Source organism: Taudactylus pleione, unplaced genomic scaffold, assembly GCF_031769625.1.
Source record: "Taudactylus pleione unplaced genomic scaffold, aTauple2 ptg000774l, whole genome shotgun sequence".
Lineage (NCBI taxonomy): Eukaryota > Metazoa > Chordata > Amphibia > Anura > Myobatrachidae > Taudactylus > Taudactylus pleione.
This window is the reverse complement of record NW_028285176.1, coordinates 1,322,440-1,348,909: the sequence shown is the minus strand read 5'-3', so window position 1 is coordinate 1,348,909 and position 26,470 is coordinate 1,322,440. Positions and strand designations below refer to the sequence as shown.

Sequence of the window (26,470 nt, the reverse complement as noted above, 5' to 3'; positions counted from 1 at the left end):
CATAGGCAACACTTGGTGGTCAAATCTGTATACATGACAATACCAAACAACCATAGTTATTTGCTATTTCCTCTTCTAGTTTTCAGAAGTTTCTAGATAAAGCTTTTCTGGATGATATATCCCAAACCTGTATATATTTTAACTATTATTATTAACATTTATTAATATAGTAAATTTCATTGTGCATTACAATTACACAGCTTCTAAAAAATATATTTGAAATGTAGACAATATACAGCCTCAGTAAAGAATATTTGTTGTCTGTCGTAAATATGAGTGTCCCCAGTCCAATGCACGCTTATGTTAAATGCTTTAGTGAAAGGCTTGATAATTTGATGCTCAATATAATAACAGTGATTGCTTGTTATATAGCTAATTGTTTACATATAAAGGTGCTTTACAAGCATTTTTTTAATTACTGTGCAGTGCAATCATTTCCTTTGCTCAATAATAAAATTTAATCTCCTCACATCATGTGATTAATTTTGTCCACAGAGATTCATTTGATGTGCAACTAATTACTAATCCCTGGAGAGGTAAATTATTTAGGGCAGGAAATGTTCATTTTATATAGAGAATACAGGATTTTTTTCTTTAAAAGGTAATTAATCTTCTGTAATCGCATTTGATCATATTGTGTTGTCTTAAGCAACTACTTGGATGCAAATTAGTGGTCTAGTAACGTCAAACTGTATGTTACTGCTTTTTCTTGTTATAAAACCATCTGAATGGTGATGATGCTCCACCATATGCAGCCAGGCCCGGTATGCCCTGTGTTTAATACCAACTAAATCAATAACTTTAATTGTGCAGGAGGGATATAGCACAAGTTAGATTCCTGATACCTATTGTGAGATGTAGTTTTACAAGCAGTCCAGTGCAAACTGAAGTTTGCCCTGCCACATGGGCAGGGTCAGTATTGATATACAAGCTGTATTATGACCAAGTTCTCTGAGCGAAATGTATGTCAACACTGACCCTCTACATCTGGCACGGCAAACTGCAAGTGTGCCCCAACAGGCAGCCAGCGGCACTCATTTGGGGTCTTGTGCCATGGGTGACCGAACCGGCCCTGTAGATTACTATTTATTAACAGTTATACACACACAATTAGGGCCTTAGTGGGAATTGAAAGAACTCAGTACTGTGAGGCAGTAATGCTAATCACTACACCAGCCATGCTGTCCAGATTGTATTAATGAAAGTGCTATACACTAATGTTTATTGAGAACATGGCACTGCTCCAAGCTATTTCAACAAGAATGATGGGTTGTGTTTAATAATGCTAGCGTTTAAAATGTGAACTGAGGGTATACATAAAGCATATGTAAATATTTTATTTCCGGTCAAATGTGTATTTTTTAATGTACAGTTTTACAAGGAGGAAAGTACAAGTCTGTCATCGTTAGGACATTAGTGTTGCTTCAAAAGTGAGCTGAAGCCTGGACTGTTTTATAACGTCCTATGATTTAGCTGTGAAACACTGTATTGCTTCCTTTGTGGCACTGTACAGGGATAGTATTAAAACCAAGTTAGAATGATACAAATATAAAATTCCTCCTTAGAGATGAGAGAAGATGCAGTAAACTTTCATGACAGAACAGGTCATTACAGAGAAATGTGAACTTCAGAAGACACAGTCATTAATATTTGTTGTTGCTTTGCCAATGAACACATACACTGTAGATTTGAATGTAAATGCATTTTATGGGGGGGTTTCACACACAGAATGTATTTTTGCACGCTGGAATCCTGGTCGGCGTAGGGCAGCAGGCGGGGAGTCCTCAGCACCTGCTGCTAGTGTACCTGTCCCTGCTCCTTCTTTTCCCCTGGCGGCGTAAATTTCAGTCGGCCGCGGCTCCCCCTATGGGTGTGCTCGCCGACCTGCAAGAAGATTTAAAGGGACAGACATGCCAAACATGACGTCACATTTGATGCAAAGAATTGAACTCCTCCCTATAAAGGGAGTCTCTGGGCACTAGGCAGATGCCAGAGTACAGACTCCCACACCATACTCCAGTGTTTCCAGTGATTGCTGCTGCTCGTTCCTGACCTTGGCTACGTTCGTGACCTGAATCTATCTCCTCCCTGGTACTGCGCTTGCATTCCCATTTTGACCTTGGCTATCCTCCGTGACCTGTTCTTGTCTTCTCCCTGGTACCGTCTTGCCTATTTGATTCTGACCTCGCTTGTTGACTATGTGGAACGCCTGCATTGCACTCCACTCTATCCAAAGAACACCAGCACCTGTACAAGGGAACCACGTCTGAGGGCAGCGACCTGCATGTCGGATGCAGCTAAGTCCAATCCTCCTTGCAGGGGTCCCTGGTGAATACCACCGGCGTGTTAGACTCCATACCTCAGTACTGGGTTTCGGCAATCCTGAAGTACGGGCTAGTATCCACTATCCATCTGTGAGTTGCAACAACATCTCAGTCTATTAGCAAACTGAGACATATACTCCCGTGGTGACTTAGTAAAGGGGCAGGTTGACCGAGTACAGTCAGTAGTGGTGTGTTAGAACACAATACATCTGATTCAGGGTTGAGCAAGTTGCAGATATGCCTCATCAGGAGGTATATCAGTTGTGACTGCCTCTATACCAGTGCAAGATCAGTGCTGCTAATAATAATGATCACCATCATGGATTTTTTTGTTACATGCAAAAAAAAAAGAAAATTTAAATAGTCAGGGAGCAAGGTCACACATTTTTTCCCAAGTACATTTTCTGCTGGTGGGTGAAAGCATGGGTCAGTCCAAAATTGCTACTACCAGCACTAAACTTTGCCAGCCAAGGCTGAGACCCACAGTGTTGTCCCCCCATAGTGCCAAAACAGTCTTATGGAGCATACACACGGTCAGATTTGTCAGACTTGTCAGATTTGTCAGATGAACGACTGAACTATTGAACGATTTGAACGATTTTACCAAAGTTTTGAACGATTTGAACGATTGAACGATTTTTGACTGCATTAAAATGAATGGAATCGTCCAAGTCTGACTGCAAACCCATCAGATGTCAGATATCGTTATCTGACAAACGGGAACGCGCATCGTTGATCGTCCATCGTTCAGGCATGTCAGATATGAACGATTTTCCTTCAGATATGAACGACTGAACGATTTTTAAATCGTTATCGTTCATATCTGAAGGAAAAATCTGATCGTGTGTATGCACCATTAGGCTATTTAGCAGAGGCTGTATTTTCTAGAGAAATAGGGCCTGCAAAAAAATTGTGACTACCCACCTTTCTAGGAACAACCAGTACCATACTAATAGCACTAAAGCTTTTCCCAAAAAGGGAGGAAGAATTAATTATTTGGGAGATTTTCTCAGTAGGTTTAAAATGGCAAGTTTATTAAAGGCAAAACAAGGCATGTTGGGTAGGAAAAAGTAAATTTCCCTACCTACAGATGTGTCCTCGTACATCTAGCCTCCTTGCGCGATAAACAGCCCTTCTAATCGCGCCATGCATTGGCGTGACTCGGTAGCGTCGAGCTTGTTTCATGCGACATTTTACCTTCAAAATGCTTGTGATAGCTATTCGCAACACTGTGTGAATAAGACGCATTTGAAGGTAAAAAGTGCAAAGAAAGATGCTCGGCACTACCGAGGAACATGGAGTTCCGGTGTTGTGTGCCGCGACTTGTATCGCATGGAGGATAGATGTATGTGGACATATCTGTAACATGCTGGGTATTCTTTTAACGTCTATGGTGGCTTTCTAAATAATAGGTTAGCAACCTTACATCATATAATTAAAACACTACAATACTACTGTATTAACATCATAGAAATATTTGAATGGAAGGATTCTTAATAGAGGGATACAATTGATCTACAATAACACCATACATCTATTATATATAAAGAGGCATAGAGGCTTGTAATGTGTTTTGATGCAAAATTAAAACGGGAAAATAACCATTTAATTTGCTTATATTAACATATGATTTACATTTATCTGCAGTTGAGTGGTAGTGCATGGATATCATTTTTGCTCCTAGTTTTGCTAATTTGCTAGTAGGCATTTTTGGAAAATATGTTAACGCATATAATGCTCACAGACAAAGGGTAATCACATGTCCTGATAACTAAGGCTTTACTAAAATTAATGGTGCGTACACACTAGACGATGTGCTCACTATCCGATACCGTGAGCTATTTCACTTGAACTCACTCCAGCATATGATGTGCAGCAAAAGTTGCACGATGTGTCACAAGATCTATCATGCACAATCTAAAGATTTGCCGATCTTTAGATTGTGCAAGATTGCAGACAGATGCTTGCACGGGTCAGGGAGATCCGTGATGCATACATCTGTCTGTAAAAAAATAGACACAGATGCACAGACGGATCAGTAAGATCCATCTATGCTGCTGTGATTAAAATAAATAAAAGCCCTTGTAAGAAAAAAAAAAAAGAAACCAATGTGGCACCCCCTCCAAAAGAACAACCAGCACTGGGCTTTGGAGATCTAGTTCTGGTTGTGCAAAATACAGGGGACAAACGATGAAGGGGTCCCCTGTATTTAAGCACAACCAGCATCGGGCTAGTCAGAACCAGCCCTGATTGCCAAAATACAGGTGACAAACTATGTAGGGCTCCCCCATATTTTGCGCAACCAGCATTGAGCTCTGATCCGATCCTGGTTCTGGAAATACAGAGGAAAAAATGCGTAGGGTTCCCCTGTATTACCAGAACCAGCACCGGACTTTTTCTAGTGGGGGGCCAATGCCACAGCCAGGGGAGCCCTTTCACCGTGTCGTGTCCCCCAGCCGAAGCATCAACCCCGACCTTTAGTCACCCCAGGCCGGGGATTCCTGGGGAGCTCCAATAAAGGGGTCCCCATCTCCAGGGCACCCCGGGCCTAGGCTGATAGCCCGGGGATATCCCCAGCACCCCTGGTGGGTGCCGGGTTGATAGTGTAGTGTAGTGCATTTGAATGTATTGGAAATATTGTATTTTGCTGTGGAACTACAGGTCTCAGCAAGCCTCCCCCGCATGCTGGTACTTGGAGAACCACAATTACCAGCACGCGGGTCATTACAGACCCGCTGGTGCCTGTAGTTCCGCAGCAAAAGCAATATTAAAATAAACACAGGACAGACACAAAGTACAAAGTATAAGTTTATTAAACATACATGTACACACACACACACTCTCACATACTGTACTCACCTATATATACCTGAAGTCCATCAGTCCTCTTCTCCTAGTAAAATCCATAAGGTACCTGTAAAAAAAAAATAAAAAAAAAATAAAAATATCCATACTCACCGTCTCCTATGCGAAGTTCGGGTCCTCTTCGTTCCATGTAGGCAAGCCATGGGGTCTTGGCTAAACAAAAAAAAATGCAAATACGCTAACCACTGGACACAGTACCATCCTCTATGGACAGTACTTCCCAAATGAGAGCTCAGTGGCGGGATTTCGTTGATAAGCGCTCATTGGCTGAAAGAGGCGAGCCTTCCCGCCTCTCAGCCAAAGAGCGGTTCCCACCATTGAAGTCAATGGTGAGAGCCGCAAAAGTATCCTCAAGTTACATTTGCGGTTCTCACCACTGAAGTCAATGGTGGGACCCGTTCATTGGCTGCAGTAGGCAAGATCTGAAGATGCGATGTATGACCCGCGGGGTCGCGCATCAGCGAGTGGCCACTCACGATTTGAAAATATTTTATACGATCTGTCATTGTGATTTGTCAGAATCGGGCAAATTGTGTAAAATATCATCTAGTGCAGAGGTTCTCAAACTCGATCCTTAGGACCCCACACAGGTCACATTTTCCAGGTCACCCAGCAGGTGCACAGGTGTATTCATTACTCAGTGACACATTTTAAAAGTTACACAAGCGGAGTTAATTATTTCACTTGTGATTCTGTGAGGAGACCTGGATAGCATGCACTGTTTGGGGTTCCAGTTTGCAAACCTGTGGTCTAGTGTGTATGCACCTAAATAAAATAGAAATATCTGCTGGAATCTTGTGAAAAGAAAAAAAGTTACTTTTATCTCCAGGTTTAATTATCACAAGATGCTCAGTAGAAATTCCCCAAATAAAATATGTAATATATTTAAAATGGAAGCCATTTTGAAAAAGTTACAGTACTGTACTGTATATCAGACAACCCTGATATAGTTTAAAAAAAAAATAAGTTTCAAACTATTTTTTTATCTCAGTTTAATAATACAGATCAGAAAACAAACAAAAATAATGTCTGCAAATATGCATTAATCTAAAAAAAAAGTTTTCTATCATTTCAATAATACTAACGAGCATAAAAATAAAAACTTGACTTGCATGTCAACATATGCAAAATTTAGTTGAATGTTATTGTGGAATATGATGGATGGAAAGAAACAAAATAAATACAGATAAAAGAACGTATACATAGCGTTAAAAATACACTGAATATCCATGCTTTATAATTGAACAGATCAGAATTTTTCAGTAAAATACTCTCATACCACATGGCTTTAACAAAACTTTTAAAAAATGACATTTTTATGAGTGTTTTGTATAAATATTCTAGGGGTTTATCATATTACAGGTTGAGTCTCCCATATCCAAATATTCCGAAATACGGAATATTCCGAAATACGGAATATTTTTAGCATGACTGAGAAAGTGAAACCTTTGTTTTCAGACGGTTTAATGTACACACACTTTGTTTAAAGCACAAATTATTAAAAATAGTGTATAACATAACCTTCAGGCTGTGTTTATAAGGTGTATATGAAACATAAATGAATTTCATGTATTTACGCACACTTTTTTTGATGCACAAAATTATTAAAAATATAGTATAAAATGACCTTCAGGCTATGTGTATAAGATGTATATAACACATAAATGCATTCTGTGTTTAGATGTGAGTCCCATCCCCAAGATATTTCATTATTTTATGCAAATATTCCAAAATACGGAATATTCCGTTATCCAAAATACCCCTGGTCCCACGCATTTTGGATATGGGAGACTCAACCTGTATATCACATTTATTATCACTTTTTTGTATGATTCCCAGAAAACTGAAGTATCCCCATAAAATAAGCAGGGGTGAACGCAGCAGATAAACCCTCCATTCTCGATGGAGATATCAGTTGGAGATATCTGCTGCGAGCTCTCCATAGTACATCTAGGGGATACTTAACATTTGCGGGTATCCCCCAAATACAGGTGTTTTCTGGAAACATGCTGCAAATATTTAATAATAAATAGACCCCTAAGAGTTTACTTGTCCACAATGAAAATATAGCCTGGTACAATCTGTCTTATACACCTTTTATACCAGAGCAAAAACCTGGGTTTTTGCTGGATCTACCTGAGTTGCAGATCAGAGTAAAAGTGTCCCTGAAAAATAACCCGGGTCAAGCGACCCGGCAATCCAACCCAGGTAGCTACCAGGGTCAGACTCAGGATGGACCGGGTAATGGTGCAGTGTAAACCGTGCAACCCGGGTTATCCGACCTGGGTCATGACTAAAATGAGTTGATTGGTGGTTGTGGAGCAGTCACCTCCCACTTTCTATGACCTCACAAGTTTAGTAAGGCAGACCCAGGTTCAGTGTGAACGGGGTTGACCTGAGAATAACCCAGATTGTTGGTGCTGTGTAAATGGTGTCTGACCTGGGTTGGATCCATGTCTGAAAAACCAGGTTGGACCCGGGTTTTTGATGGAAAAGAGCTACAAGTGTCCTTAAACAAAAAAGTTGCCTTTTTTGAAAGTTGAACTTTTGCAAGCCATTATATAGTAGATCGATAGATAGAATATAAAACCTATTTTAATTAGCTTTGTGTTTAATGTCTGATCTAGCACGAATTTGGAATTAATTACGAAGCAATTACACCAGCAGTTTATGCCATAGACATACCAATAATAACACAGCTCTGCAAAATTTAAGGTATTGAAAGCTTTCTTAATAATACTTTTATATTCTTAATTATTCTCCTGTGTACATCAAGAAATAGTATATTTAAAAAAAATTACCACATCACATTTACCTATAAGGGGGTTACATACATTTTTAAGAAAAAACAAGAAGTTTAATTGTTTTTTACAGATTTATTTGTGAAACACGAAGAAGTGTAGATGATATCACTGTTTTTGTCTTAATTACATAATAAAATAACAATAAAATGAAACAAAACCATAATTATTGAAAAAATCGTTAATAACTTGTTTTTTTTGTCTTCAAACTGCGTTTTTCGCTTTTCGCTCATAAGCTTTTTCTGTGTTGTCTCTGTGTATCATCCAGCAGTAGTCAGCCATCATGCTGACGCCCAACGACCCTGGTATCTTTTTGCTACACCTTTAACGTCTTGATGGAACCGTTTACCCTGTTCTTCACTGTAGTCTCCGAGATTATTGAGGAAATGCTCAATATGGGAATTAAAAAAATGTACCTTTAAACTCATATTGCAGCCAAGGTTTCTGTAACTATTAAGCATTTCCCTGACAATTTCTTTGTATTTTGATTCCTTGACCTTGCCTAAAAATTTTGAAATCACTTGTGTTGTATGAGTGGTGTGTACTGTGTATGTACTGTGTGTATGTGTGTGTATGTGGTGGTAGGCAGGTGTTAAAATGAGCTGGTACAGGGCAAAACTGTGTTGCATCTGTTGTATTTGGTTCTACCTTCACCAGCTCACCTTGTAGTTGTTGTGTGTCTGTGTGCAATGTTCCTTTAGATAGTATGGGGTTTAGGCCCTTTTTTAAATTTCAACTCCAGGACCATGTGCACCTTAATCTGGCACTGGGTGGGGGGAAGTTTTATGACGAGAACTAAATTGCAACGTTCTATACCACCGACTGAATTAATTTAAGACAATGTTTTATAATAAATGTAGGCAGAATACATTTATTACTTTAAAGAATATGAATAAAGGACATTCATAAATACACGTTTTGCAGAAAAACGTGATGTAATATGCAAAATCAGAAGCCAAAAATCTATAAGTATCCCATGAATTCATTAAAAAAGCATTTTCATCGCAGACCTGTGTAATTACCTTCTACTAATAAAAGGAATGTCACTAAACAATAAAGAGAAAGTAGACTTGTGTAGCTTTGCACTGTACAAAGGGAATCGGTATGATTAGAATCCCGACAGCGGCTGCCCGATATGGATGAAAATCCTGATCGTCCCCAGGTAAGTATTTACTAACCTAACCCCCCCCCCCTAACCCTCCTTAGGGGTGCCTAACCCTAACCTTCCTCCCAGTGCCTAATCCTAAGTCCCCCGGGGGGGTGTTAACCCTAAGTCCCCCCCGGGGGTGCCTAACCCTAACCCTCCCTCCCCCTAGCCTAAACCTAACCTCGTGAGAGGGTGCCTAACCTTAAGTCCCCCCCGGGAGCCCTAAACCTAACCCTCCCCCCCGCGGCTTTCCTGGCTCGGCGCCCAGCATCACTTCGATCGGGATGCCGGGCGCCGGTCTCCCGGCGTCGGTAAAATGACAGGCGTCTAGATTTAGACGCCTGTCATTTAACCCTCGCCGGGATAAAGCAGTCGGGAAGCCAGCCGTCGGGATTACGTCAGCCGGCTTCCCGACTGCATACCGTACAAAGTGTCAGTAGTTAATTTTATCGAGTGATGGAAGAATGTGTTTTTGTGTGTGTAAAGTAATTCACACATTCATATAGCACAGTGCATTTTCAGCTCTATATTTGTAACAAAGTAACACATCTGTGAACTTACAATACGGCCTGAGAACAGAATGAGTACATCCACTATGTACGTAAATACCAATTACAATGGTGCATATTTCTGTCCCATCATATGCAATATAATATATCCATACTGATGTTCTTTCCCTACAGGTGCATTACCACCTAGCCTGCCACACCTATTGAGCTCATCACTTTAATATAGCTGTGGGGGGGGGCGGGGGGGGAGTGTAAGGGAGAAGACCCATTAGAAGACACGATCTTCATGATTGCAAGTTGTCATAACTCCTTCCTCTTTCTCCCTCACTCAGATTTTGGGGTCTATTTACTAAGCTGTGTCACGAGATAAAGTGAACGGTGATGAAGTACCAGCCAATCAGCTCCTAACTGCCATGTCACAGGCTGTGTTTGAAAAATGGCAGTTGCGAGGTGATTGGCTGGTACCGTATCACAGTTCACTTTATCTCCTAACAAAGCTTAGTAAGTAGACCCCATAATTTTCTTCATATCTCTAATGCTGGGCATACACTATACAATTATCTGTCCAATCTGGCTGGTTGGAATGAAAATCTGGTAGTGTATGGGATCAAATGTTAATTGACCATTTGCTAATGAACACTGGAAAATAGTCTAAAAAGTTTGATTTGACTAATTTGTCTGTACAAACATATTTAACCAATCTGAACAATCGGTTTTGTCCATTTTCATGTGTTTGGGACCAGATGGTCGAATCTCATTTGCTCCCATACACTACCAGGTTTTCATTCCAACCAGCCGATTGGACATACTGTATATCTGACAGATAATTGTATAGTGTATGCCCAGTAAGTAGTCTCATTATATTGTCATATAACTAATGTTGTAATATTCATTTAGAATTACTCATATAGATAATTGTGGTAATCAAACTAAGGGACCTATGTAAATAATTGCGGCACTGCAGCGATTATTAACACTGCATCGTGGCGGATATTATCAAAATGAATAGAAATATCCCCGCTATGTACTAAACTGAACCCACAGGTACAGCGGTAGCGATAACCGATGTCCCATCAAGTTTTTTTCCCTGGCATTTTGGAGGAGTCTGTCACATTTTGAAAAGACTCCTCCATGAGAATCTGACACTGCACATGCGCACAGTCTCATTTTCCAAATCCAGCCAGAGGCTACAGGGGAGGAATCGAAAGATCTCTCTCCTCCGAGTAAAGCCTCCATAGGCTTAAAGCGGTTTACACCATCTGAAGATTGTGTAAACTAATAGGGCCAAACTACGAAAAGCTTTGCTTTTATGAGTTTAATACATAGGGGTCAGATCATAGTCCCCAATGGTTATAATGGGGACTACGATCTGCAGTACTAATCAGCCTTGTGCTGAAGATTTCTCTGAAATCTCCTGCATTAAACTATTAGTACATAGCAATAATTCATAAAATTATGCAGAAACTGCAGTTTCTACAGTACATCATTTTATGGAAAAAAAACAACTTGATAAATAGGCCCCTAAGTGGTGATAAGGTCTATGAAAAATATGATTCTAATCACAAACACAAATACAGAATTTGCTTTGGATCTTATCAGTTGTTTAAGGAAACATTGTATACAGACATGACAATATTGCTACAGATCTGTTATTATTGTAAAGCCGACCACACACAAACACACGCCAAGCGTCAGTTCAGTGTCCAGTTTGACCACACACCGTGTCTGGAACACTTCTACCATCACTGGCTATTGGAAGATTAACTCACACAGGTTGAAATGAGTAATTCTCCAAATTGCAGCAGTTTGTATGTAATCTCCAGTATAACTCATCTCTAATGCTAAACACAAACAACCATTTAGGATACTAGTATTTATAGATGAACAATATTAATATATTTTTTAGAAATGAAGTCAAACACACTGTATTTCTATATTCTCTCTCTGCCAATTATGTTGGTATACCTTAAATATACTATAGTCCTCCATTACTGAATTAAATATTTTGTTAATGGTTCTAAGGTGTTACACAATTGTATAATATCTGTGATAGTTACCTTTACCACTCCCAATCTACACGAGTAAGGGTAGGTCTAATCACAGTATAGTGTCATAGACACGATTCATTTAAGCGCCTGAGAATCCTTCTTTCTATATCTATCTCAATATGTGTACAACTCTGCATATGGGCGAGTATATTCTAAAAATACATGTGTGTATTGGAGATATGCGCAGAGCCCCGTTTTTTGTTTTGGTTCTAATTCATCATAGTATTTTGGTTTTGGCAAAACCGCCCTCAAGCGTTTTGGTTTGGATTTCCTTTTGGTGCAGTTTTGGATTCCTTAAAATTTGATTAAAAAAAAAAAAAAAAAAAATTCGATAAAACTGCTAAACTCATGTAATTTGGACATGTTTAAATCCCAGTTCCCCAAACCAAACCGGGACTCTGTTCTACTCTGATCCCCACAGTAATTCAAACCTGGGACTCAATTCAATTTGGATCCCCAAGGTTCTGGTGTGTTTGTAATTCAGGAAAACAGAACCACATATTTCTAGTGTGCATACAGTTATACAACCACAGTTGGCCAAGTGTATCAATAATAATATCTGCTGTCATTAGGCAAGGCAAATGATTGCAAGGCGATAGTAATTTTAAAAATACAACATGCTTTAATTCAAACATTCACTCAACTGCAAATTTACAATAGTTATATTAAAAATCAAGACATACATTATCACTGGAAATTGTTCATATAGTAAAAAAACTGTGGGTATCAGACCATAAATATACAGTAATTAGATTGTATTAAGTATAGAACAAACACACATATAATTATTTAGTAATAGAACAGATGGTAATATCAGCATATTAGTAAAATGGAGATCTTAGTACATAAGTCTGTATATAAAGAACTCTAAAGCCGGGTACACACTGGAGCGATGTCGGCTCGATATGCTGTTTCGGAACGACAAATCACCTACATTACTTAGTGTGTATGCATGATTGCGTGCTACCGCGGTCGCTAACTGCAGTCAAACATCAAACCTAGTGATATCGCAAACCTAGTGATATCGCAAGTGACCAGTGCATTGTTGATGAATGACGTAACGGTGCTCGTTCCATCGTTCATTAAAGTCGTCCAGTGTGGACTCACAATCACTGTTCACGGCATTCGTTCCAATGTCGGACCGAATCGCCATTGCTCCAGCCTATACCCAGCCTTAGCTGGAATAATGCTGCCTTAGGGATCAGCAATACCGAATCCTGTGTAAATGTAGATGTTACCTTTTGTACACAGCTTTGATTTTGTTTAGAACTGAAGTAAAGCAGTAAAGCTCCATAGCTTAACATGGACCACTACATTGTATAAATACTGAAGTCTCTTGCCGGCATGCTGAAAACAAACAGTTGCAATCAGGGTTTCACTTTAGCTTCAGTGTTGCCATAGAAGAGTTTCTAGTGGATAAAGAACAATGCAAGTCAATGCACTTCATTCCAATGCTGTGAACTTTCTCAAAACATGTCCATTACTCTAGGGGGTACATTTACTAAGGTGAGAGTTTTTAGAAGTGGAGATGTTGCAGATAGCAACCAATCAGGTTCTAGCTATTATCTTCTAGAAGGTGCTAGTTATATGTTAAGTAAAATCTGATTGGTTGCTATGGGCAACATCTCCACTTCTAAAATCTCTCACCTTAGTAAATTTAGCCCTAGGTTTCCCTTTATTATAGGGGAAGTGGGTGTGTTTTTAAACTGTAGGTTTCCCTTTATGATAGTAGAAGTGGGTTTGTTATTCTGCACTTTAATACTTAATTATTTGATTCCTTTGCAAATAACACATTTTTCACATTAAATAAAATGTAATACAGACAATAGCAGCCATATTTATAATAGTTCATTTGCTCTTTTTTTTTATATATACACAATATAATATATTGTGTATATATAATATATATATATATATATATATATATATACACACACACATACACACTATATATGTGTGTACTTGTGGCTACTGCTGTAGTACACCACAATACGTGGTGTAATACATCAGGTGTCCTTGTGGACTTCTGTATGTAGGGAAAACCATCAGGCAATTTTGCGAAAGGATGGCCCTGCACTACAAGGTAAGGATACTGAGCAACCAGTAGCCCGTCATTTCAGAGAAAGCAGACACAACCTGTCTGCTTTACGCTACAAAATGATAGATCACATCCCTGATAGCTTAAGAGGTGGTGTTAGAGCAAAAAAAATACTTAAAATGGAAGCTGTAGAATGAAAAAAGAGAGAAGAAAACTCTTTTTGTTGGGGGAACAAAGTTAATATAATCTATTAAAACTAAGTCTATTATGATATCTTCAACTTACAAACATACATAAAAGACATGACACCATATATAGACTGACAAATTACAAAAAATATATATGCGTCACACCAGATAAATGACAATAGACGGATAATTCTTTCATATTCTGGTCACATTATGGCCATAGAAAATTCACATTCCAGTCCAGAATATATCCTCCAAGTGTGATCCACCGTGCTCCAATGTCAAAGCAAAAAAAATTATTGGAACATATAAAATGAAGTATTAAATGAGAATATCAACAGACTATTCCCTTAAGGTGAAAGGTGATATATGTCAAAGATTTGACTGAAAAAAAGAATAGTGGGTTTAAAAGAACTGCACAGATTGAGGAGTGAGATACTGCTGTTAATTCATCTGCATGCATCGAATGATATCAATGAGTGTTAACCTCCTCAGTGGCAGTTATAATAGTCAGAAAATTAGAATTAAGTTGAAGATATCATAATAAACTTTGTTTTAATAGACTATGTTAAGTTTGTGCCACCAACAAAAAGAGTTTTTTTCTCTCTCTTTTTTCATTCTAAAGTATCTTAACTCTAGGGGAGCACCGCCAATCTTATTTATTATTTGATGGCATTTGATTCAGTGAAATTTCTCATTACAATTTAAGACTTATGATCCATTGTCATACAATTTCAAGTATTTGGCTACATTTATCTTAGCTTTTAAGCCTGTGCGGGGACACTCTCTTTGTTTTTTGACTACTTAAAATGGAAGCTCACTGGATGCATGTCCTGAGAGCCAAACCTGTGCTAAAATATATATACACACACACACACACACATACATTTATTTGCCTACTCTGTCGGGGTGCCACTCCTGGAGCCCCCCTTACAGGGCGAAAGTGGGCTGTCGGGTGGTGTGGGGGGAATATCGCATTGTAAAATGGGGCAGGGCCGCAATGATGCCACCCCCCCGCACACTTGAACCGCCCCCCCACTACACTGACCTGGCAGCCCCCTGCCAGAATGAAGTGTGAGATACAGATATATATATATATATATATAGTACTTAAGATATATTAAACTGAGCAAATCCATCCACATAACCTTTAGAAACTCAGAACATACAGTGGTACAATAATTACTTTGATGAGTAATTCTCCCATCAGATCATGGTTTTAATAAAGAAAATAACATATGAAGGACAAAAAGTGAAAGAACATGTATACAGTACAACAAAGCTTACTACCAAATCTGTTTCATAGCAACAGATGAAGGCTCGATTCTAACATGTGACATTTTCTGCAGAAAACAAAAATCTAGAATGGAATAGCTCCACTATTGGGACATCAGCAATGTACAGTCTTGCCTTTCCCTTTCACATAAAGTCTTACTGGAGAATCATAATGCAATAAAATACTGCGTGACTAGAGTCACACCAGAGTTTAAAGGAAAATTATCCTGCCAGTCGTGCATTTATGATTATTAAATAAAATAAATGTGCACCATTCATAAACCTGTATGTGATAAATTGTGTCTCCTTCAAGATAGTCCTGGGAAATGTATTCACTAAAGGATGATTTTGTATTTCAGGGTCTAAATCATAACTAACATGACTTGTGACATATTTCTTTTAAGCCATGTCAAAAGTCATCTGTTAGTAAATATGTGATTTAGGGTTATATTTACTGAAAGTCGATTTGGGCAGATTTTTGGTCGATGTTGGGTCGATTTTGTGTTTCAGGATCTGACTTAGGCCCTGATTCAGAGCCGGACGCTCTGACCAGAGCGCTCGCTCTGAATCAGGGCCCACCTCCATAAATATGGAGCGTCCTCCCGGACGCTCGTATAGCTGTGGGTCACCACCCACAGCCTATACGAGCGTGCAGGATGATTGTCGCGATGGTCTTGACCATCGCGACCATCGCCAGTGCGAGCAGAAGCCTGCGGTTGAGTTTCTCCACCGCAAGGCCAGGAGTGATTTTGGCTCTATCAGAGCCAAAATCACTCCCACTGACATCACTAGTGATGTCAGTGGGGCCGGCTTCTGACGGTAGGCGTTCCCTTGGGAACGCCTCCGTCTGGCAGGCACGCCCCCGGCACGCCCACCAAAGGGGGCGTGCTGTCAATCAACATCGACAGCACGCCCCCTTTGATCAGACACAACGAGCGAAGGAAAGTCCTTCGCTCGTCGCGTCTCGCGCATGCGCAGGACGGAGCTCCCTCCGTCGTGCGCATGTGCAGTGCACACCATCGACCCACTTGCGAGCGGACAGCCGCTCGCGAGTGGGTCTGAATCAGGCCCTTAGAGATTAATTTTTGACATTGTTTAAAAGAAAAAAAAAGAAAAAATCATGTTAGTAAAAGGTGTAATTTAGACAAAAAAAACAACCAAAAATCTACCAAAATCGACTTTTATTAAATATACCCCCTGAAGTCAGCTTTGGCAATGATGTACTTATCTCTGACATATTCTTCAAATTTCCGTGGTCTGTTCTACACAAACAATGAAATTAATTGTATTTATAAAAGCCCCACAATGCAGTAATTAATACACAGAATCAGACACCAAAAACACTGAAAAACCGTTGGCCTGATTCAGAGACGGACGCTCTGAAAGAGCGCTCACTCTGAATCAGGGCATTTTTTTTTTTTGCGGCCTCCTGGCCGCTCGCATAGCTGTAGGTGACCACCCACAGCTATTGCTAGCGGCCAGGATGATGGATGCGATGGTTAAGACCATTGCGACCATCGGGGCTTGCGACGAGACCCTTGTGGTAGGGTCTCGTGGCCGCGAGTCCCAGAGAGCATCTGGCTCTAATAGAGCCGGAAGCTCTCCCACTGACATCACTGGTGATCTCAGTGGGGCTGCCCACAAACGTCAGGCGTTCAGTAGTGGACTTACTGCTCTATTAGAGCAGGAAGCCCACGACCCTCCCGCAGGGTCTCGACGCAAGCCTGATGGTCGCGATAATCGCGACCATCACCAGGTCGCCTTTGCAAGCGGCCTGGAGGCCGAAACAAACAAACAAAAAAACTCCCTGATTCAGAGCGAGCGCTCGCAAACAGCGAGAGCCTCTGAATCAGGCCTTAAATCTTTATTTCTAGTTAAATGAAGACACTTCTGCATGTAGGCTTATGTGCTAATGAATGAAATACACTACTGCAAATGCAAAAAGATCTGGTGAAGGGACGGGCGACCCCACGGGAGAGCGCAATGCACGATATCAAGCATACACACGTAACGATATTGCTGAATTATCGTTCTAATCCGTTGGATCATTGGCAATTCGTACCGTGTGTAGGGGCTTTTAATGCAAATGGTCTTCTGTAAACAAACGCTCAAAAAATTGTAGGGTTCCAGGAAGTTTCAGAATGATAAGACTTACAGTTAAGATAATGAGAAAATTACACCAAATAGTAATAGGGTCAGCGTGGGTGCACGCAGACTTCCTGGCCTCGCAAACTACCAGGACTCGGTCAGGCTGCGGTAAGCTTCAGCTACCTAAGCCTGGCAGAAGGGACAACAATCTTGACTGATGGTTGTGATTGGTCCGATAGTGATCCCAGGCTGCGACCTCGGTCATAAAGGCTGCGATCACACGGATGCAGTAAGGAGGTATCTGACATCTCCTTCTGCATTTGCATTTTAAATGGCCGAAATTTACAGCCGCTTGTGTGCGCCTGTGCAATTCCGTCCATCTCTGAATCAGGCCCATAGTGCCCCTGATTAAGATTACACCAAATAGTACTGTAGTGCCCCTTATTCACGTTACAACACACAGTAGTGCCCCTTATACACAATTCCCACAGTAGTGCCCCTTATACACAATACCCACAATAGTATTTCCCCTTATACAATGTCGCCAGTAGTAGTGCCCCTTATGCAATGCCTCCAATAGTAGTGCCCCTTATGTAATGCCCCAAATGCAGTGCCCCCAGTAGTGTCCCTTACCCATAAATACACAGACACACACACATACACAACACTATACTTACCTGAATTCCCGCTCATGCGCCCGCCGCCGTCCTACTGCTCCTAGTGCACAACATTATTAGAGAGACATCATGATGTCTCTCCCTTCACCCCTCAGGAGCGAGCTCCAGCCTCCGGCTGCAGGAGAGGAGCTACCAATAAGAATCTCCCTGACTCTTATTGGCTGTTGCTGGCTGCTCCCTGATGTCCATCGCCATCAACCGATCACATGTCTGCGGTCGACGCTTTGTCCACCCTCAGCTGTAGATTATTATGTAGTTATAATTAATGGACTTCTCCCAGTATTCTTTTGTAAATAGTGTTATTTTATCCTATTTATTATGCTTTATTACACAATATTGTTTTATTGCCTAATCCTATTTATTAGCATTATGGGGGTGATTCAAGCTCTGAGGCTATTGCTATCGCAGTTGCTACCATGGTAGAAGCTGCGATAGAACTATTATGGTAATGCAGCAGAAGGCATCACGCCTCCTGCATGCATTACTGTTCTGCTGGCGCAGAACGGGTACAATCGGAGATGTACAATAACCCGATGGTGATGGTTAATGCACATCTCTGAATTAGCCCCTATATCCCATTCCCCAAAGTCCTTGTCCGTCAACTTTTCTCAAGGCAATATAGGAGACTTGCTTTATCAGATTGCGATAAACTTTGCAGTTTTACATTCCTATTCATCATTTTACTAAAACAATTTCAAAAAGGGTGTTTTCACATTACTTTAGTTTCACTTGACTGTATTAAAGGGCTTTTGGAGCAGTTTTAGTTAAAAAAAAAAACTACAGTACTCCAAGCCCTTTAATTCTATATATTTAGTAAGCAAATGCTTTCTCATTCTTAAAATAGGAAATGTGATCTGCTCAGATATACAAAAAATTAATTGTAAAAAAAGCCCTGTGATAATATACTGTATAGGCTTTCCCCCATTTCCCCGACTCCTGCTCTGCTCTAACAGGCACAGCAGAGCCGGCCACTGTGATCAGCTTCATGTTTCTAAATAGACCACAAGATGATCACTTTGCGGTAGCAGGGGGGTGGCGGGGGTTTAGCTAGTGGTGCATGCACGGTCATACTGCCAGGGTATTGTTTTGTAAAAAATACCCTGATTTGCAGGGACAGAACTTTCTCGTAAGCTCTGTCCCTGCATGCGATATTCAATAGCTCTTTGTGATGTATTCAAATATTGCAATGCAAATGTAGGCGATATTGTCACAACTCATCAGCATTTTAGATGTGGATTGTGATAAATAGAGCCCTAAGTCTTATTTTGAATACCGCCAAGATCAGAATATATTGGTAGTGTGTACTCTAGGTGCAGGGTGCTGATCAGTGAGGGGGCATATTTAAATTTTGAAGGACAAAATTTTAGACGTGATGTATCACTACAGCTGCAGTGATTAACAGCAATAGGCATTTGTACATCGTGGTTTGCACATGGTTTGCTCTGTGTAAATGCAAATTGCTGTTAATCACGGTAGATATACATCACCTCTAACATGTTGTCCTTCAAAATATAAAAATGCCCCCCTCATTGATCAGCACCCTGCACCTAGAGAAGCTAAAGTGAATGATTACATAACAAATTAACACACATCATGTTGTGCTAAAAGAGCTGACATGATTACAGCAAATTCAGGACACGTCTCATGCAAGATCAACTCGGACTGTACCAACATGGTATCCCAAAACTAACGGCACACATCTCTTACAATCTGGTGTATCAGTAAAACCAAATCCTGTTATCCCATCACATTATCACTCGACTGCGCCTACCACCACATCATTAAATTGTTGCCCCGCCCACCTCACGCCCCCAGTATGGAGGCACTGATCTCTTTATGTGCTTCATGCTAAAGGCCCACATACATCAGCAATTGATTGCAGCAATCGTGCAATTTGCAATCGATTGTGTATAAAAATCTTTCCCTTTTTCAATAGATTGTGGCAATTCTGCAATCGATTGAAAAAGGGAAATATTTTTATACACAATCGATTGCATATTGCACGATTACTGCACTCAATTGCTGATGTATGGGGGCCTTTAGCATGAAGCACATAAAGAGATCAGTGCCTCCATACTGGGGGCGTGATGTGGGCGGGGGTTAGGGGCAGGCAGTTCTTGGGGAAGGGAGGGGGCAAGGGTAGATAGCAGCTGGGGCAGTACTGCCGGCCAGGAGGAGGTTATGGACAGGCAGTGCTGGGTGTAGGAAGGGGGTAAGGGTAGATAGCAGCTAGGGTACTACTGGGGGTTCAAAGAGGGGGTTAGGGGCTGTGCTGGGGTCAGGAGAGCAGCTGGGGCACTACTGGGGGTAGAGAGGGGAAAGTGTAGATAGTAGCTGGGAAAATATGGGAGGTAGGGATGAGGCAAGGGTTAATAACAGCTAGGGCAGGACTGGGGGTAAGAAAGAGGTTAGGGGCAGGCAGTACTGGGGGCAGATAAGAGGGGTGAGCAATAAGTGGCCCCCAAGCTGTTGTGGAACTACACATCCCACCATGCCCTGCAACAGTTTTACTATTTGGCCATGATAAAACTGTTGCAAGGCATGCTGGGATTTGTAGTTCAAAACAGCTGGAGGGCCACTTATTGCCCACCCCTGGTAGGTGCAGGCAGTACTGGGGGTAGGGAGGGGGGTAAGGGTAGATAGTAGCTATGGCAGTACTGGGGGGCAAGGAGGGATTTAGTGGCAGGCAATACCTGGGGCAGTCCTGGGGGTAGGGAGGTGGTCAGGATAGCTGCTGGGGCAGTACTGCGGGTAGGGAGGGGGTAAGGGTAGACAGCACTTGGTGGTTACTTACTTGCTTGCTTTTGCTGGGAGCCCCGGTCAGGTCACTGTTGCAGCTCCCGTGCAGTGTCCACATCCCCGCCTACTGCATGCAGGAAGCTCAGCTGGCTAAATGAGCGCAGGCTGCTAGAGGGGTCCGCCACCACAGACAATGCTGCTGCAGCCAAAGAAGAGATGCCCGATGCAGTGCAGACAGTGACAGACTCGGGGAGAGAGCGCTGGCGGGGATAAGGAGGTATCAGGACTCAGGAAAAATAAGTTATGGTATGAAATACCTTTGTTAACTCTTTTTCTTCGCGGTCCATGGGGTCCACAGCCAATACATGAACCTCGGTCACCAAACAGTTAATACAAACGAGCTCTCTGCTCCCTCCTCATATACCCCACCCCCTGCCTCAGGTAGCCAGTTTGTTACCAAACTTAAGCAGGCAGAGACAAAACAAAGGGTAAGAAAGAAGCAACCCATATTCATAAGTCCAGACTCTCAAGAGAAGACATTTTCCGGAAAACTCCCACGGAACTACAGGTGGGAGTCCTGTGGACCCCATGGACCTCGAAGAAAAAGAGTTAACAAAGGTATGTCATACCATAACTCTTATTTTCTTCTTCAGGGTCCATGGGGTCCACAGCCAATACGTTGGGGCTATCCCAAAGCACTAACCCTACGGGCGGGGACGCTCCTGACTCTTGGAAGAGAGGAGAATCATACGCGCGAAGGAGGCATCCTGCGAGGCAAAAGTGTCAAAGGAATCAAATTTGACAAAGGTATGGATGGAAGACCATGTGGCTGCCCTGCATAATTGCTCAGAAGCACACCGATGGGCCGCCCACGACGGACCTACCGCCCTAGTAGAATGTGCAGTTACTGAATCCGGTATCCGCATGCCAGCCTGTGTATAAGCCAATGAAATTGCCATGCGAATCCACCTGGCCAGTGTCTGTTTATTGGCTGGCCAGCCACGCTTATGACAACCATAAAGCACAAAGAGTGAATCAGACTTCCTCCATTTGCTCGTGCGTTTCACATAAATTCTTAATGCACGGACCACATCCAGGGAAGCCTCTCCTGTCGAGAGACTAGTGCCCTGAAACGCTGGAACTACTATTTCGTCATTAATATGAAATTTTGACACTACTTTCGGAAGGTAACCCTCCCTAGTACGTAGTACTGCTCTATCTTGATGAAACACCAAGAATGGCTCACAGAAGGAAAGTGCAGCTAAATCCGTCACTCTGCGCGCAGATGCTATAGCAAGAAGAAATACTGTCTTTGCTGTTAGCCACTTCATGTCTATTGAATTTAAAGGCTTGAATGGAGGAGCCTGTAAAACCCTCAGAACTAGAGTCAAATCCCACGGAACAACCGGGGGAACAAAGGGAGGCTGAATCCTCAACACTCCCTGAAAAAAGGCCTTTATATCTGGTCTCAGAGCAATTTTTTGTTGGAACCAAACTGAAAGAGCAGACACCTGTACTCTCAAAGAGGCCAGGCGGAGCCCTTTTTCCCAGACCGCTTTGAAGAAAATCAAGCACCCTGGAGATCAGAAATTTCTCTGGGTCATACCTTTTCAGTTCACACCACTGAAAGAAAGTATGCCAAGTTCTAATATATATACGAGCTGAGGATGGTTTCCGTGCCTTCAGCATTGTCCGTATGACAGACTCGGAAAACCCCTTCTTCCTCAAGATGGAGGCCTCAAGAGCCATGCCGTCAAAGATAGCCGATGAAGATCCGGGTACCAGCAGGGACCCTGTAGTAACAGATCCGGTCTCAATGGCAGAGGCCATGGAGTGTCTATGGAGAGAGACTGTAGATCTGTGAACCAGTGCAGTCTCAGCCATGCTGGAGCTATTAATATCACGGTACTGCCCTCTTGTTTGATCTTTCTGATGACTCTGGGAAGAAGAGCAAACGGGAGGAACAGATATACCAGCTTGTAATGCCACTTTACTGTTAGTGCGTCTACAAACTCGGCTCTCGGATCTCTGATCCAGGATCTGTACCTGGGAACCTTGTTGTTCCTTCTTGAAGTCATAAGATCTATTTCTGGTAGACCCCTCCTGTCCGTGAGGTTCCGAAAAAACTGTGGATGTAGGGCCCACTCTCCTGCATTTATCTCCTGCCGAATGAGAAAGTCTGCCTCCCAATTCAGGAACCCCGGAATGAACACGGCATATATCATGGGAAGATGAGTCTCTGCCCACACCAGGATTTTTGATATCTCTGCCAAGGCAGCCCGACTCCTTGTGCCCCGTTGATGATTTAGGTAGGCAACAGCGGTGCGATTGTCTGACTGTATCTGCACCGGCCTGCCCTTTAGGATTTCCTGAGCCTGCACTAAAGCTTTGAATACAGCTCTTAGTTCCAGGATGTTTATCGGTAGCCGGCTTGCCACCACTGACCACATTCCTTGGAAAGTGTGTGACCCCGTGATCGCCCCCCAACCCTGAAGACTGGCATCGGTTTTGAGCAATGTCCAATACAACACCCAAAAGGGGCGACCCTGCCTGAGATGCTTTTTCTGCAACCACCAGGACAGGGACAACCGCACCTCTGGAGAGAGACGCAGCAACTGAGACCTGATCGTGCAGTGATCCTTGTCCCAGCAAGACAAAATTAATTGCTGCAGTGGTCTGGAGTGGAATTGAGCGTATTCCACCATCCTGAAGGTGGCCACCATCGACCCCAAGACCTGCATGGCCACTAGAACGGATATCTGCCTGCTGCGGAGCAATCTGCGTATTTGCGATTGTAAGGCAAGAATCTTCTGCTCCGGCAGATATATTTTCTGCACCACGGAGTCCAATCTTGCTCCCAAGTGACATCTGTTGTACCGGACAGGGTGACGACTTCTTCCAATTTATTAACCAGCCGTGACTGTACAGACATGACACTGTCAGCCCTAAATGATCCTGTAACTGCTGCAGGGACTGACCTAGCAACAGGAGATCATCCAAGTAAGGCAAGATCCTGATGCCTTGGCGTCTGAGGCATGCCATCATCACCGCCATCACCTTGGTGAATACCCAAGGGGCTGTGGACAGGCCAAAAGGTAGGGCCCGGAACTGATCCTACCTCAAAACGAAGAAATTTTTGATGAGCCTGTGTGACTGGTATGTGGAGGTAGGCATCCTGTATATCTAAGGATACCTACCATATAGTCCCCCTGCTCCATTGCCAATACAATTGATTGCAATGTTTCCATCCTAAACCCGGGGGCTCGAACAAATTTGTTGAGCTCGGTCAGATTCAGAATGGGCCGGTACGACCTGTTCGGTTTTTGAACCAAGAATAGATTGGAGTAAAACCTCCTGAGAAGAGTCCTGTGCCTGTACCTCGGAGGAGGAGGCACTGGAGTACTCACCCATGTGAGATGGTAAATGGCGCCTAGATTTAGTCTGCTTTGGTTTGATAGCCTGAGAAGGCTGAAAAACCCCCGAGGATGATGCCATAACCTTACCAGCACCAGGGTCCATCCAAGGCACCCACATCATGGGCATAGGATGCATCTGCTGAGGCAAACCCCAAACCAGTGGTACCGGGGCAGCCAGCCGCTCCGCCACCTGAGCCATAACCTGATAAAATGATGCCCAAGGGGCTCAGAGCCTGTAACAGGCAAACTTAATTGGTGTGGTGGCTGTCTAAAACAGTTCCCACAAAGCCCATTTTGTAGAAAGTCCTGTGGGGACAAGCCTGCCTTGTAGGCTACACAGGATATCAGCAATGGGGCTCCCGCCACCTGACCCTCAGACTCCTTAGACATGTCAACTATGCCAATGGTTCTGAGTGTATATGTGCTGCTTTCTACTCTCAACCCACACACCTGTAGTAAGGGAAGGGGAGAGGTAGTGACAGTTTACAGTAATTACAGTTGTTTTACAGAATAAACAGTATCCACAGACAACAATCACATGTCATGCATAAACACTTCTATGAGTCATACGCATATAAGCTCTCACTATCATAATCAGCGCTAGGGTTAGTAGGATAGAGCCCTTTAAAACCTGAACCAGCAATAGGAAAGGTATACAGAGAGACTGCCCAGCGTCCTGAAGGAGCAGTGATCAGAGAGCAGCCGACATACACACTGGCTGCCTTTTATGGAGGCTGGGAGGAGCAACCCACCCCGCTGCGCCAGAAGACTGGACTAGCGTGTGGATTTGGGGAGGGCGGACCTCCCCTATGCTGCTTGGACCTGCCCGGTAAACGGACATGGCCACCGCCACAAGCCCCGGCTTGTCAGGAACATCACATCTTGGCGGTCTAGTGTAGGCGACAGGCTGTTCTGCCTCTGACTGCAGCTGGCCCCCGGAGGCCGGACCGCCACGTGGTCCCGGCGTCAGCGGCTGCCGCGACCACCCGCTTACCTGCCATCCCCTTGATCCGGATGCGGTCCAGGGCATGAGAGCCCCTACCAAAGCCCTAGCCATGGACCTGCCAAGGCTAGCAGTGCGGCACCGGAGGAGGTAGTTGCAGCGTGTGGCCGATGCATCTCTGATCAGACGCGAGGCTGCTTCCAGGACAGCTCAGACCACCCGCCTAGATGGAGAGTAAAACTCTCTTTATTTTTGTTACTCGTCTGCAGGACTGCTCCTGCAGTCCCACTGTCTATGTGGTGTACACACCAAACAGGAAGAACTGGCTACCTAAGGCAGGGGGTGGGGTATATGAGGAGGGACCCGATGCATCATGGGACCAGAGAGCTCGTTTGTATTAACTGTTTGGTGACCGGGATTCATACCCCAACGTATTGGCTGTGGACCCCGAAAAAGAAAGGAGGTATCAGGAATCAGGGCAGCGATTGGCTGGGGACACGCTGCCAGGCCGCGATTGACTGTGGACACACTCTGTTTTAAAAACTGGGTCCACAATTGCCTGTAGCACGTAAAAATGCACTATAGCGCGTATTTTGCGATCACTGGACTGTATGTTTTTCTATATACATTGCTATGGAGCCCAGAGGCAGTATTTTGCGTAGGGCCCTGTGGGACTGAGCAGAAGGAAGGAAAGGTGGAGCCATGGGCAATAACAAAGAGGGAGGAAGAGGCGGTCCTCTCCCATCATCACCCCTGGCTTCTCCTCTTTGCCACCTCTGAGGTTGGTCCCACCTACCACACCCCTAGCCCTGACATCAGCTGGCCCAGTTCACATGGGGGAGAGAAGAATGGCGACTGTGTCCCTGCTGCTGAGGGGAGGCCTGAGCCAGGTGCTGCTGCTGCTGTTGAGAGCCTGGGTCGTGGCATCCATGACTGGGAGGAACCTGAACAGTTAGTTGGTGAGATCATGCCTGACTGCTCTGATGCCACATGCCAATGGCAGGTGTATAAGTAGCACTCCTGTGGCGTAAGGTGTATAGAGGGCACTACTGTGGCATAATGTGTTTAAGGAACAGTATGGTGGCATAACGTTAACGTTAATAAGGGACACTATTGTTAGGCATAATGTGAATAAGGGGCACTACTGTGACACAATATGAACTGCGGGGACATCTGTGTAGCATAATGTGGAAAAAATAGACAAAACTGTGGCTTAATGGGCACTACTGAGTGGCATAACATGCAGTGTGGGCATTACTGTGTAGCATAATGTGAATATGGGCACTACTATTGCGTAATGTGAATAAAAGACACTACTGAGTGGCATAATGTGAATTGCGGGCACTACTGTGTGGCTTATGTTTTATTAGTGGAATTTGTTTTGTGGGTTGGACTATATCTAGCCATGCATG

The 26,470-nt window shown here is 43.0% G+C and overlaps 1 long non-coding RNA gene across 1 annotated transcript in view; it reads right to left on the bottom strand.

Moving 5' to 3' along the window:
* Positions 1-26,470, bottom strand: part of LOC148475858 (uncharacterized) — a 41,078-nt gene that overhangs the window by 14,029 nt on the left and 579 nt on the right. The gene's annotated exons all lie outside the window — the stretch shown is intronic.